The sequence below is a fragment of the Bos taurus genome, chromosome 6, assembly GCF_002263795.3.
Source record: "Bos taurus isolate L1 Dominette 01449 registration number 42190680 breed Hereford chromosome 6, ARS-UCD2.0, whole genome shotgun sequence".
NCBI lineage: Eukaryota > Metazoa > Chordata > Mammalia > Artiodactyla > Bovidae > Bos > Bos taurus.
Genome location: NC_037333.1, coordinates 14,558,578 through 14,574,390, shown reverse-complemented (window position 1 = coordinate 14,574,390; position 15,813 = coordinate 14,558,578).

The following is a 15,813-nucleotide window of genomic DNA, read 5'->3' as shown; positions in this document are numbered from 1 at the left end:
TCATTCATTCCTACCGTCCTTGTTTTTGGGAGTTGGTGATGTGGAGGGGGGAAATGCACAAGGTCTGGTAGCTACACAGATAGCCCTTAGAATCCCCATCTGTAACTTAACCAACTCTACAACCTTGGTCAAGTTTCTTAACTTCTCTGACCTTCAGGATATTTCCTTGAAATTAAAAATAATAATATCTACTATAGAGGGTTGGTGTGAGGAGTAAATGAAATAATATATACTAAGCACTCAGATACTAGTAGAGGTGAAAACACTTTTGCAACAGAATTACCTCTGCATTATTTAACTAAATATTTTATTTTGAATAATGTATATGGTAAATATTTACTACATGCACCTATGTGTTGGTAATTTTGATGTTTTATGGGTATCAATAGAGTAGTGTGTAACTGCTACTCAGTGTCATCTCTACCCCATCTCAGTCTCATCTTTTTGTTTCAGTCATTGAAATAATGGGACTACTTTGCAGTGACAAAGATTTGTAACACTTAGAAGTATTGGTGGTGGTGGTGATGGTGGTTTGGTTGCTAAGTCGTGTTGAACTCTTGCGACCCCATGGACTTTAGCTTACCAGGCTCCTCTGTCCATAAGATTCTTTAGGCAAAAATGGAGTGAGTTGCCATTTCCTTCTCCAGGGGATCTTCCTGACCCAGGGATCAAATTTGCATCTTCTGCAGGCGGATTCTTTACCACTGAGCCACCAGGGAAGCCACACTTAGAAGTATTGGTAACATTTATTGGTAACAATACTTGGAAGCATTGGTAGATAGCACTGTATATCTTCATTTGAAGAAAATAAAAAGAAAGCATCCAAAAAGACATAAGTCAGAGAATTTGCACAATACACAGAATCTTTGTTCTTAATGCCACACAGGGGATAAATAGAAAGCTCCATCCAGGGCCTGGATTCATCTCCCTCTGCAGGCATGTCAAATCCAGCTTATATAAACTCTTGGACAAAATCAAGCCAGCTGATATTTGCTTATCTTTTCATTTTGCCACATGCTTGGTATGTTGTTAGCTTCATCTCTTAAATTGATCCTGAGTTAACTGATATTAGAAAAAATAGTGAGAAGTCAGTTTTATGTTTAATTAGCCTTAGAGTACTATCTAGCAAGATTTATGAAGCTCCCCTCATCTAGTCCATTAATAATATAGTATGTAAAGGGAAACACTTAAAAATAATTTCTTTTAATATACATTGTAATCAGTGTGGATCTCAATGTTTTTTCCTGTCAAGCATGGGCCAATGCTTGTATTAACAGGATTTTAAAATCTGTAGTTAACTGTGAGAGTGACTTAATCGTTATTCTGCACTGAACAGATAATGGGCTTCATGTCTGTGCCGCGTGGGTTCAAGTACTACCAAAGAGTACACAAAGGAAACGTTGCCCAGTTTTAAAATATGAATCGCTAAAAAAAGAGAGATGCCCAAGTTTAAAATAACAGCATGCAGATTTCTTTGTAGAATTTGAAGAATAGAAAACACTTGCAAAAATATCAGCAGGCAGAGGCAGGAAGAACAAACGGTAACCAAATTGGTTCCTGTGACAAACCATAACATTTACTTTAAACCATCAGTGTGCTACTCAGTAAAAGGCAGGCTACCACTCTTTTAATAGATCCCAGGCCTTGTTAAACTCACTGGTCTGCAAGAATTACCCAGGTCAAGAGCAGGTCAAAAAGTGAAAACCCATGTGAAAGTAAACTCTGAAATATCTGCTTTTGAAGAGCCCCAGCAGACTGTCTCCTCTGTAGTAAATACACTTCCTTTTTGTGTACGATATTGTTCAATATATTGTACTTAAAATACACGCAGGTAACAGTAACACCACCGCACTATTTTATATCCCGGCTCCTAAGTGCAATTCTAACTCCTCCTGCAGTTTGTAAATCTTTCTTAACTGCTTTTTAAAGCCTTGAAAAAAAAGAAAAAGAAAAAAAACAAAACCCTAAACTTAACAAAGAAAAAATCGTTGCTTTGCTTAGAGCAGTTGCTTCTATTTTGTTGTGAAATATCTACGCTCTATTTAAAACTAGAGCTGTGATTCCCTCATAGGCAGAATAAAGAAGCAGGAGGGTGACTCACTGTGGAATTTATTTGCCTGGTAAACTGGGTATTAATCTGGCCTACAATACACTTGCTCCAGATTTTGTTCAAGTGTAAGGTCATACTGTGAAGCTGTTTTTCATTTTGTTTTATATGTGTTAATATAAAGCCTTATGAATTACCCTAGAGTTTTGTTCTGACAGCTAAAAAGCATAATCGTTTTTCCTTTCAAGGGGATTGAAAGCAAAGCAATTGACTCTATATTTGAAATGATTTATCTAAGATCCCTTCTCTCACATCTTGTCTTAATGTTTATAGAGAATATTCTTTGAGTTTTTACTGGTAGCATTGTATTTATCAGGCTCTTTGCCTCTTTGCCTGCTTCTCAAAACTGAGTCCATCTTAGAGTATGGTCTTTTAGAGTTTATTGGCAAAACTGCCTGCAGAGTTAATGGGCACCACACTATGGTTTGATTGGAAGTAAATAGCCTCTTGAGACTTAAATCAGAGTTCTCTTGGTAGAAAAAAACCAAGATCCTTTTTGCCATCTTCTGAAGAAATGAATGGCAAGAGTTTTCATGCATTTGACTATATAGAGGAAGTATTTACATACAATGGCTGTCTGTTAACAGTATTGATTATGAAGGACACAGTGTCCATCTTGGGGTTTCCTTGGTGGTTCAGAGGTTAAGAATCTGCCTTCCAGTGCATGGGACACAGGTTTGATCCCTGCTCAGGGAACTCAGATCCCACATGCTGTGGGGCAACTGGGCCCGAGAGTCACAATGCTGATGCATGGCAACTAAGACCCTGTGTGCCACAACTGAGACATGGCAGCCAAATAAACAAATTAATTAACTTAAAAAAGACAGTGGCAGTCTCCATATGAAGCTATAGTGAAGATCATGCATCATTCATGAGAAGAGTTTCTGGAACACATGTCAAAGTAATTAATACACAAAAATATATGACAGGGGTCAAATGATAGTGCTGGTGATGGTGGTGGTGGGAGGTGGCAATAATCATATAAGAATAGCTCACAGTCGTTGAGTTCTTACTGTCTACCTGGAAGACTCCAACTGCTTACAGTACTAATTCATTTAATCCTCACAACAACCATATGAGGTGGAAAACTATATTGTCCTCGTGAAGCATAGAGAGATTAAGTAACTTGCTCAAAGACACAGAGCTAGTAAGTGCAAAATGTGGATTAAAAATAATTGGCTTCTAAGCCTGCGGTTTTTTTGTTTAATTTATTTAATTCTTGGGTACATTGGTCTACTGCACGTGGGTTTTCTCTAGTTTTGGTGAGCGGGGGCTACTCTCCAGTTGCTGTGCACAGGCTTCTCATCACAGTGGCGTCTCTTGTTGCAGAGCACAGACTCTAGGCACATGGGCTTCAGTGGTAGCAGCTCCCAGACTCTAGAGCACAGGCTCAGTAGTTGTAGCACACAGGTTTAGTTGCTCCAAGGCATGTGGGATTTTCCTGGACCAGGGATTGAACCTGTGTTCCCTGCATTGGCAGGTGGATTCTTCACCTCTGGACCACCAGGGAAGCCCCTAAGCCTGTGTTTTTAAGCACAGTGCTAAGTGCTATATGATTTGGGAGAATTTTAGAAGATTCTAGAGAGAGAAGAAATAAGGGTTACTAAGGAAGACTTTGTGCAGAAGGTGCGGCTTCAGTTGATTTTGGAGGTTGACTAGCTAGATGCCATTGGAGTCTGTGGCTGCCTTTGTCACCACAGTTTACCAGAAACCAGCACAGGGCCTGGTGTGACCTGGCACATGATGACTAAATACGGTCTGGACGGCTGGGCATGGATTCATCTGCATCCTTGTTGAGCTGGCAATACATCATAAGATTGCACTGCCTCTGTATTTAACTGGACATAGACTTTTAAAATCACCCATAAAATATATGTGAGAGTTGGACCATAGAGAAAGCTGAGTACCAAAGAATTGATGCTTTTAATGTATGGTGTTGGAGAAGACTCTTGAGAATCCCTTATGCTGCAAGGAGATCAAACCAATCAATCTTAAAGGAAATCAGTCCTGAATATTCACTGGAAGGACTGATGCTGAAGCTGAAGCTCCAATACTTTGGCTACCTGATGCGAAGAACTGACTCATTTGAAAAGACCCTGATGCTAGGAAAGATTGAGGGCGGGAGGAGAAGGGGATGACAGAGGATGAGATGGTTGGATGGTATCATTGACTCGATGGACATGAGTTTGAGCAAGTTCTGGGAGTTGGTGATGGACAGAGAAGCCCGGCATGTTGCAGTCCATGGGGTCGCAAAGAGTCGGACATGACTGAACTGAACTAAACTGATGCATTTTCTGAGCTTCCCAGGTGGCTCAGAGAGTAAAGAATCTGCCTGCAGTGCAGGAGACCCAGGTTCGATCCCTGGGTCAGGAACATCCCCTCGAGAAGGAAATGGCTACCCACTCCAGTATTCTTGCTAGGGAAATCCCATGGACAGAGGAATCTGGAGAGTTATAGTCCATGGAGTCACAAAGAGTCAGATGTGACTGAATGACTTAGTGCACACACACACACACACACACATTTTGCTAAATTTGCCTGTAGTGAAGTATTTCTTAAAAAGCCACATGACTCTAGTTACTCTGTTCACTTTTCTATCTGCTCGGTATATTTCTAAGAACTAGAATTGGTTTATATCTTCAATATTTACTTGTCTCCTTCCTATTTTCTACATCTCTAGGCCATAGTCATTTTAATTTCAAATTTTGGCTCTTTTGAAAATCACACTAATCCAGTTAACTGCTAGCAATAGAGATAAACTGATGACAGAAAAGCGGATGAAGCAATAAAAGAGATTCAGAAATATTGCTTATACATCCGAATAATGCTACATGTAGTGTTTTAGCAATCAGAGATTTTGGTGAAGATCTCCAAAATCTTTGCCTGCAAGATAGCCTTGTGATGCATATGAAATAAATATTTGAAAACAGTATTTGGTATTTATTAAGAATAGCGGTTCTGGGGTCAGACACTTGTGGTTTCAAATGCCAGCTCTCTTGCCTTCTGGTCCTATGGCAAGAGGAAAGATTGTTGAACTCTTTGAGCTTCAAGTTACTCATCCTTCTTAGGATTTTCACAAGAATTACATAAGTTAATATACATTATTTTACTATATAAACACTTGCCATGGTGCCTGGTGCATAGAAAGAATGAATAAGTGGTGGTAGTGGCTATAATAGTAAGCCACTGTAAGCCACTGTAATAGTAAGATAATGTTATTATCTTTAGATATGGAAGGAATAAAACAGGGATTCCTATAAGTATGCTGGTTGGGGCCATCAAGAAGCTTTGAGAAGGTGAACTTTAAAGAAGAAATGAGGAGGAAAGGAGGGGTAGACATTTCAGCAAAAGCCTGGCCAAAGGAATAGAGGAGGGAGTGTGTCTGTCCTCTGGGAAGCTGTAGAATTTGGTCAGCCTGGTGAGACGTGGGAGCATTAGTCTCTGCCAGGCAGGCAGCTGGCACTTCTCCATGATGTCCAGGTATGCAGGGGCAGACTTGCATTCTTTCTGAGCACAAATAGGCAATCAGTGGTTCCTAGAGAGGACATGGGAGACAATTAAAGTGGTTATTTAGGAAGATTTGATATGGCTGGGACGTGGATGGACTGGAAGAGGAAGGGGCTTTAGGTAGGAAGGCCAACTTCGAGGCTTTTGTGTAATAATCTAAAGAGGTTTGATGAGTATCTCACCAAAAGAGAGTGGAAGCAGTAGGAATATGAGGTGAGGAGACCAGGAATGTGAGAGACTCTGCAAGGAAAGAAGAAAGGATTTGGTATTCAGGAGCGGTGTTGAAAACAAGTCAAAGAACCCAGCAGATTCTAGCTTTTTTTTTTTTTAATCTTTAGGCATTCTAACACTTAAAAATTACTCTTCCAAAATATTTTAGTAATCACTGTCAAATGACATTGTCCTATGGCTCTTGTGAAGTATTGTGATGATGTGAAAGGAAAGGTTAACTGAACTGAGAATTTAGAATTTAATGTAAATAATTAGGTCTTCCAAATCTTATCAAATCTTAAACCACCTTGTTTAAATTGACTTTTATCATAACTATCTCTCCTTTAAGTAAATTACTTTCTGATGTGCTAGGGGGAAGAAATCCTTTCCCATTAACCAGATGAAGTAGCATCAGTTTGCTTTTGAAATTGTTCATTTTATTATCTCATCACTCCTTTTTTTTTCCTGAAAAGTGAAACCAAAAGCAAAAAAAAAAAAAAAAACCACAATATAATTATATCTTTAATCCTCTCAAAGTAGAACTAAGATGATTCAACGTAGAACTTCGGGATCTTTTTACAAATGACGGGAGGGGATTTGTATTACATTGCTCAAGTTGATGCACTTGAAACTTGACTAGGAAAAGTTCACTTTATTGGAGGATAAATACATTATTCATATTGGGGGAGGGGTCGTGTAGTCTAGCATCTCATTTTTAAAAGCTGTAGGTCTCTTATTAAAGCCAATAATGTTAGGATGTTCTCTTTTAGTATGTTGCTAAACCCAGTCCAGTTATTTCTACAGCAAACATGGGTGCTGACATACTTCTGCCTTGAGTTGCTAAATGAGAGTTAATTAAATGAAAGAGTCATAGAAATAAAACAATATACTGTAGATATGGCCAACAGTTTAAAATGATTTTTTTTTTTTTACCTAATCAAGTTTCTCCTTTTCATTATTTTACTCAGAGCCACAGCTTTTCACATGTAAACTACAGAATGAAGCTATAATGATCTAATTTCTGAGGTGGCTAGTAATTCATTTTATTTTAGTTTTCCATAACTTCAAAAATAAGAGAATAAACATTTCAGGACACAAATTTGATGCAATGAAGTAATAGTTACCAAGAAATAATATGTTACCTGTTCTTATTAATTTGGTTTGGTTGAAACTTCCTTTTGAAAAATTATAGCAAGAGTGATATACAAAAATATTTTTAAACATTTATCCTTTCTCATTCTGTATTTTATCTCATTTGATTAGAAAAGAAAACTGTCTAGAGATGAAGAATGGGAGCTTGTTACTGAGTTCACACCATTTCTTAGGTAGAACCCCAGTGATAATCTCTTTTAATCTTTGTGTTTAATTATTAATTATTCTGTTTGTTTGGCTTCGCTATCTGGCAGTATTGTTATGGAGACTACATGGCACTATTCAGTCTCAATAGAAGGCTTGCCTTTTTATTTTATACCTAAAGACTACGTTCAGCTCAGTTGGAGAGCAGTCTGAGATGCACGGCAATGACATGCAAAATAATTGCTTTTCCTTAATCTTTACACATGGATTCACAATGTAGAAAAACCCAGTAGTTGTTCCTCTACAGCCTGGATAATGTCCTTTGTATTGAAAAATCACACTGGAGACTGTTTATTTACAAGGGTCTAAACATGCGTATCTTTATGGCTTTTTCCTGTCACAATGAATCACCAGCTATAAGTTGTCCTTTGTTGGTTTTGGTAAAAATCAAATGAAACCCAGCAGGAGATCTCAGAGTGCATTGTCCATGAGTGTAAAAATGCTGTGTTGATGACAGATCATACTGTTTTTATTAAAGCTAAGAACATTGACTTGACTTTGCTTTTTGACCCTGGTACTCTACTGTCAAGGTGATTTTATTTCTACAAATTTTCCTTCTGCTGGCCTCATCAATGATTCACCATAAAACATTAGACAAATTCCCATCATCTGTATATGATTATAGTAGGTTCTGTTGTGCTGTTCCCTGCAACTAAAAATATGTTTTTCAGCTTTGTCTAAAGAAGAACCAATTTGCTAATGCTCTTCCCTTGCACAATGCCTGTTTGCTGTAATACCAAATTATAAAGTGACATGAACTAATTGTAAAGCATCCTGATGTTCACTTTAATATTATTTGCTAAAAACTTGAACTAGTTATCATATATTTTTTAAAAGAGAAACAAATGCTACTTTTAATGAACAGTGACTTATGCCTGGTCAGGATTTGTAGGATTTTCTATTCTTTTTGGGACCTAAATGTAGTGACTCTCTCAGTTCTCAGATCTGTGATCTGTATTGTATGTAGAAAATTATTTACAAATAACTTGAAAAGTAACTAGATTCTAAAACTATTAATAATACTGTGCAGCCAGAAATCTGTTGAAGGAACAGGCAGCCTGACTCATCTTCCTGTTTGTAATCTCAAATTAGTTTTCATCCTGTCACGTCTATGGTGAAACACTATTTTATGCCCTAAAATAATTCTGTACACAATGAAAACCTTTAGTTCATGTTCTCAGAGGACATATATTCTGTGAGATTACACAATAATGTTAAAAATAGTAGTAATCATTAACTGTATGTCTGTGCTCAATTGTGTCTGACTCTTTGTGACCCCATTGGCTGAAGCCTGCCAGTCTCCTCTGTCAGTGGAATTTTCCAGGAAAGAATACTGGACAGAGTTGCCATTTCCTCTTCCAGGAACCATTAACTGAGCATCTGCTAACTGCTAGGCACTTTACATAATTATTTCATTTTAAAATCAGTCTAGCCAATCTAGATACAATGGTAATAAAACTGAGTCTCAGAACGATTAAGTAGCTTATCTAAGATTTCTGAGCTAATAAGTGATAGAATAGATAATTGCATGCAGATTTGCCTAACTCTTATCTTTGGCAGATTAAAGAAAAAAAAAAAAGAAAAACAGGTGGAAAACCCAGCAAATCTAGCTCCAGCCTATCTCCATAGTCCTCACTGTTGCAATATGCTGTCACTCTGAGTAGCTTGGATCATGTACTATTCTTCCTGGAAATTTCTAAATGACTATATTTTTCTTTAAAATTATGTAGAAATATTTCATTGTATCAATTGGAGCACTTTCCAATCCCTGACCCATTATTTCAACCTAACTCTCTAACATGTCAATCCTGAAGGAAACCGACCCTGAATAATCTTTGGAAAAACTGATGCTGAAGCTGAAGCTCCAATACTTCAGCCACCTGATGCAAAAAACCGACTCATAGGCAAAGACCCTGATCCTGGGAAAGATTAAGGGCAAAAGGAGAAGGGGGAAGAGGATAAGATGGTTGGATAGTATCGCCAATTCAATGGACATGAGTTTGAGGAAGCTCTGGGAGTTGGTGATGGACAGAGAAGCCTGGCATGTTGCAGCCCATGGGGTCACAGAGTCGGACATGGCTTAGCGACTGAGAAACAACACTATCCCTAACATGTCCTTTCAAATGTCTCGCACCCCAATAACTTAAACTTCATGGTCATTCCCAATATACACTTAAAAAAATTGTATTGGAGTATAGTCAGTTTACCAGGTTGTGTTATTTTCTGCTATACAGCAAAGTGAATCAGTTATACATATACACATATCCACTCTTTTTAGATTCTCTTTCAGTATAGGCCATTACAGAAAATGGAGAAGAGTTCCCTGTGCTATACATAAGTCCTTATTGGTACTTTATATAGAGTATATATAAAGAGTATATAGAGTTTATATAGAGTATATTTTATATAGAGTAGTGTGTATATGTCAATCCCAATCTCCCAATTTATCCCTCCCATACCCGCTATTTTCCTTGGTAACTTTAAATTTGTTTTTTACATCTGTGATTCTGTTTTGTAAGTAAGTTCATTTGTACCATATTTTAAAATTTTCCATTTAAGTGATATCATATAGTACTTCTCTTTCTCTATGACTTACTTCACTCAGTATGACAGTCTCTAGATCCATCCGCATTTATGGTATTATTTTGTTCTTTATTATGCCTGAGTACAATTCCATTGCATATGTCATTTCTCTGTCAATGGACAGGTAGGTTGTTTCCATGTCCTGGCTATTTTAAATAGTGCTGCTATGAACATTGGGGTGGATGTTAGAACATGGGGGTGGATGTTATCATTTTCGGTTATGGTTTTCTCTGGATATGGACCCAGAACCCTTTGACTGTTTAAAGGAGAAAAATGCCTTCCTTCACTCTTGGTTTCCATGAGGAGAGATTGTCCTTCAGAACAATAATGGATTGTTTTCTGTCTTTTCCTTCTCTAACCCTGGGAGAATGAAGTAATTTTTCAGAGGAGTAAATTTGGGTAGGATGATTGGGAATGCTCAGCCTATCTCTGTCATTCTTTAATTGGGAGCTAGCTGCTGAATTTAGGCCTCTTTGGTGTCAAGACACAAGTTTGGGGTTGCTTTGGACTGACCCTGGGTCAGTCTTCCTAACTCCAGGATTCCACAAATGGGTGCATTTGGCTCTAGAACTAAGCGGCAGTCTTCAGCATGGCATCTGTCTGTAGTAAAATCCATATTTTAGTTTACTTTTGTTATTTCTTAACTTGCTCAAAACCTGGATGGGAAAAGGGGTGCTGTTTATTGAGGACTCTTTCTGAGATTCCAAAAATGTTCCCCTTATTAATACATGACCCTCTTCAATATCCATATAATAAAGTCCCATTTAACATTCGCGACCTTCTTAAAAGCCTTCTCTCTTTTCAAGTTCCCTATAGGATGGCCTCCAGTGGATAGAATCTCTCCTTCCTTTAAACCTCCTTGGTCGTTTTCTGTGATTCTTCAAACCATATGAATCTTAGCCGATGTCTTTCACTTACTGATTCACTTTATTAATAAGTTTGAAGTTATACTCTGCATTGTTCTTATGCCTGGGATTACAGCAGCCCACAATTTACATGTGGTTCCTGTCTCCCCTGAATTATTATTGGTAGCTTAGCAAAGTAGGTTTGGATTGAAAAGTAATGATAAATGGTGTGAATGGTAAATGGCAGTGTAGGGTGCTCTGGGGGAGCATACAGCATTTGTGCTAACCTAGACTGGGGCATCGTTAAGGTGACAAAGTCTCAGTAGGGCTGTGATCCTTTCTGAAGCTTGAGGACCTCTTCCAAGCTACTGAGCACTTTACTCGGTGACTTTGGGGCTAATACTTGACAAATGACCAGGAGTTAGCTGGGTAAAGGGACTAGATGGCTAAGGAGCAGAGTATCTGTTGAATTGAGTTATTTTTCATTAACGTAAGTTCTCTTCATCTTTACTTGGGAATACTCTATAAGTATTGTTACTTTACAACATGTATGGTATGCCAGGTACTGTGTGAAGCGTTGTTCACGTATTAGTTTATTTTTCGAGTACCTTTATTATGGCACTTTTATCTCAATTTTAAAGATCATGAAACCAGATTCAGATATATTGAGTAAATTGTCTAGAGTCATAAAGCTAATTAGTGGCAGAGCCCAGGAGCCAGGAATTGCCTCTTAACAAAGTCTGCTTTCTCGGCGACAATTAAGGTAACTGTTACTACTATTACTGAAAAACACCTCTAATCAGTGAGCATTTATGTTCTAAGGGCTCTATGTAGAGGGTCTTACTTAATCCTCGACACAATGAGGTTGGTAGTATTATTTATTACCCCTGTTACACAGAGAAAGACATTTAGAGTTCAGACAAGGTGGTTAAGGAGCTAAGTTCACAGAGCTCGAAGGTGTGGGGCTAGGATCTGAACTGAGTAGTCTCTCCCTAGGGCTCAAGTTTCTTAATCACAATTTTCAGGAAAAAATTTACAACTCTGGTAAAGATGTTTGTCTAGGTGCAAAAATCTTGGAGCAAGAAATGATAAAAAGATATGTATACTCTCAGAATAGTTGGGGCTATAGGAGCCAAGAGAAATTAGTTTGGAAAAGATGATTTTTAAAATTAAAAGTATATATTCATGTGTGAGTATTGCTTAGGAAAAGTTTATGCTGAGTTGGAAGAAAATGGGGAGTGGTTAGTAAGCAGTTTTGTTTACTTGATGTAGCAAAGAGTGCAAACAATGTGTTGAAATAAGGTACATTTTGGACAAGAAGATAAGATAAGAAGGTATGGAATGGCAGGTAGTAAACAGGTAGTTCAAAGATTCCTAAGGAGTACTATTTGATTTAGAGAATGTTCGACACGTATTCAGTTCCTGCGCACAGGAGCTTCAAGAACAAAAAGATAGTTTCGAATGATTGCATTACTTGCAAAAATCACAGATTTCTGTTTTAAAAACACATTTCATCTATAAGCCACCCGATATATGGAATTTTGCTTTGGGGAAATTGATAAAATAGGAAATGAATTAGATATACATGACTCAGAGATTTGTTTTTATGGAATTTTGAGATTTTCTAGGTCACAGAGGATTCTAAAGATTATTTCATGAATTCGTTCCTTGTGGCAGAGATTTTGGGATTGCTCTGTGATGTATGTCAGGGGTATCCAGCCACCTCAAGTGACATGCTAGAGAACTGCTTCTTGGAAGATCAGGTGGTCTCAGTATGTCAAGCCATGATCTACTTCTTAGACCCTCACACTCCTGTTTTTATCTCAACTTCTCACTCAGATTTCCAGCATGCTGAAATTGCCTCGGAGCTGCTCAGAGGACTTTTCCGAGAATGGCCTGACCATTCTCAGAAAGTGTTCCTTTTGTCTTTTCCACTAAACATTACCTGTCCTAGATCCTAGTCTTGCTTTCCAGGCGGCACTAGTGGTAAAGAACCCGCTTGCCAATGCAGGAGACAGAAGAGATGCGAGTTTGATCCCTGGGTCGGGAAGATCCCCTGGAGAAGGGAATGGCAGCCCACTCCAGTATTTTTGCCTGGAGAGTCCCAAAGACAGAGGAGCCTGGCAGGCTACAGTCCATGGGGTCATGAAGAGTCAGACACAACTGAAGCGACCTTCCATGCACTCACGCTCAGACTCCAGACTTTGATCTCCTCTGAACATGCAATCCAATTAATTTTGCTAATATATTAATGTTGTTTTAATTATAGTGAAAGTCTAGCACCTGCTTCTTTCTCATAAGTACCAGAAGTACATTTTAAATTTTTCTTCTTAAAACTATGAGACCAGGGATTGAGAGGAGAGTAGATCAAGAAGATGGTATTTTCTTGGGACTTTCCTAGTGATCCAGTGGTTAAGACTCCATGCTTCCAAAGCAGGAGATGTGGGTTTGATCCCTGGTTGGGGTACTAAGAGCCCACATGCCTCATGGCATGGCTGGAAAATTATAAAAAAAATTTTTTTTTAGAAAACTGTTTTCTGGATAAAATTTGCAAATTTATGATTTTCATTTTGCATAAACTATTGTCTTTTACTGGGATTCAGATTCATTAACTTTAGAATGGGGGTAAGACTACTTACTATTTCGTATTGCTAGGCTGAACTCGGCTATCTATCATACTGTGATTTTATAATTAATTATAAACTTAATTTCAAACACAAAAATAATGAATCAAGTCTTTACTTTCCATTTACATTCAATAAATATGCTTGTATCTGAAAATGTGAGTTATGTCTGTTTCAGTGTAGTAACACAAAAGGAATTTTAACTAGGTCAAAGGAGGACGGTGGTAGGAAAATTTTTTGTTTTGTTTATGAATCAGAATTATACAAGCTTTAAATGATATGGGCTATCATATTATTTATCTTATCTGTGTCACTCAGAACACAATAAAAAAAGGAGAAAGAAAGGAGCAGGAAGGGGGAGGAGGAGGAGAAAAAAGAGGTGGTTTGGATTTTGAGGGGAAGATGCATTCACATTTGAGTTTGGCATGCTTGTGAGACATTATGAACAATGTTTAGGAGGTGATATGGGGAACCCAAGAGATAAAACTTTGAGACTCAGCCCGTCATTTGGTAGGCTGTGCAGTGTGAAGACAGAGGTCTAAGTGTGAAAGTCTGAGGGAGATCAATACTTCAAAAATTGGCAGAGGAGGATGAGTCTCCCAAAGAGGGAGACACAGAGGCAGGAGAGTGTGGTGTCATGGAATCCAAAGGAAGAAGGCATTTCAAGAAAGAGGAATTTGTTCAGCAGTTTCATGTTATGGAGAAATCAATTAAAATGAAGACTGAAAAAGCTCTGGGCTCTGGAGCAGAACTTGCTAGTTTAAAAAAAAAGAAAAAAACAAAGAGAGAAAAAAGATTCATTTACTAAATCTTACTAAATTATAGACCTTCAAAGTTTTTCTCAGTCTTAGAGATTTGTAATGTCTCTATTTTCATTATGTCCAGATTGACAAAGATAGTAATGATATCAAATGCAAAGTGCAAATTTAACTTCTTTTTCTTTCTCATTTTGAAAATTAAACCAAACTGATAATTCATTGATTATTATACCCATGAAATTATGTTGGTAAAGTGAAAAAATATGAAAATATATTAATGATTTAAAAATACGCAGTTTCTCTCTCTCTCTTTTTTAAAATCAAATCAGAACTGTATAGCAAAGTGGGTGAGATTACTTTCAAATTCAAGTACACTTTTGACCATTAATATTGCAGTTTTGCATAGTTAAGAGCGTAGATTCCAGAGTCAGGCTATCTATATTTGACTTCCAGCCTGACCATTTGCTGTTATTATGATTTTGGGCAATACGCCTGTCCTCTTTGTGACTCAGTTATCTCATTAATATTTGTAAAATGGTGATAATAATAGTGGTGTTGGTTTACTCACTAGGTCATTTCAGACTCTCAGTGACCCCATGGACTGTAGACTTTCAGGCCTCTCTGTCCAAGGGATTTTCAATAGTACTCCACAGCTTTTGTATGAAGGTTAATGAGTTTACATTAAACATTGTCTAACACTTATGCCTACTATGTTTAAGTATAGGAATTCTATAGAAATTATACTTAAAAATAGCCATAAGTTTGAATTTAATATATGTGTATACACAGCCATATTTATTTATTTATTCTCTGGCACACCATGACCTGCCAGTATTCTATACTGTAATTCATAGGAGTGAAGTTGCTCAGTCGTGTCCGACTCTTTGAGATCCCATGGACTGTAGCCTACCAGGCTCCTCTGTCCATGGAATTTTCCAGGCAAGAATACTGGAGTGGGTTGCCATTTCCTTCTTCAGGGGATCTTCCCGACCCAGGGACTGAACCCAGGTGTCCCGCATGGCAGGCAGACGCTTTACCATAAACCACTTTAAAAAGCAACTATGGTAATAGTGGAGTGATAGCATTTAGTTTGTCTAATTTTACTTAAAGCAGAAGGTGGTCAGTGAAGGAACTTTCACCGTTCTAAGTCCAGGGCCTTGGATTTTTTTGGAGGGGGCCAGGGAATAGGCAAGTACCTCATTTTATTATGGATGCACATATATTTTAGATCAAATTAATGGAAATTCTTTCTGGAATTATACCTCGCCAGTCCTGTTTTCATGGCAAGTCAGTTAGAATCACAAGGGCTCTTCCTAACCCCTTGCATTGGTTCTCTAGTGTTGTGCAAGAAATCACTGTACATTTAGTATCTTAAAACAACATGAATTTCTGATCTCACAGTCCAATGTCAGGGTATATATTATCTAGGTTCTTGATTCAGTCTCTCCCCAGGCTAAACCAAGGTGCTGGCCAGGACGGTGCTCTCATCTGGGGCTTAGGATCTTTTCCCAAGCTCCCTGTTTGCTGGCAGAATTCAGTTCTTTGTAGCTGTTTTACTGGAGTCCCATTTTTTTTTCCTGACTGTTCGCAGCTAGAGGCTGTTTCGCTTTCTTGCCATGTGACTCTTCCATACATAGGGTGGACACAACATGAGTGTTTCCTCAAGGCCAGCAGGAGACTCACTTCTAATCACCTAGGGAAGTCTGGACGCTAAACAGTTGACACAATTGAGAAAACAAAACAAACAAACAAATAAAAACCAGGAGAAAAAAACAAAACACTACCCCATTAATGTCACCATCATCTCATCAGAACAGTGCTCA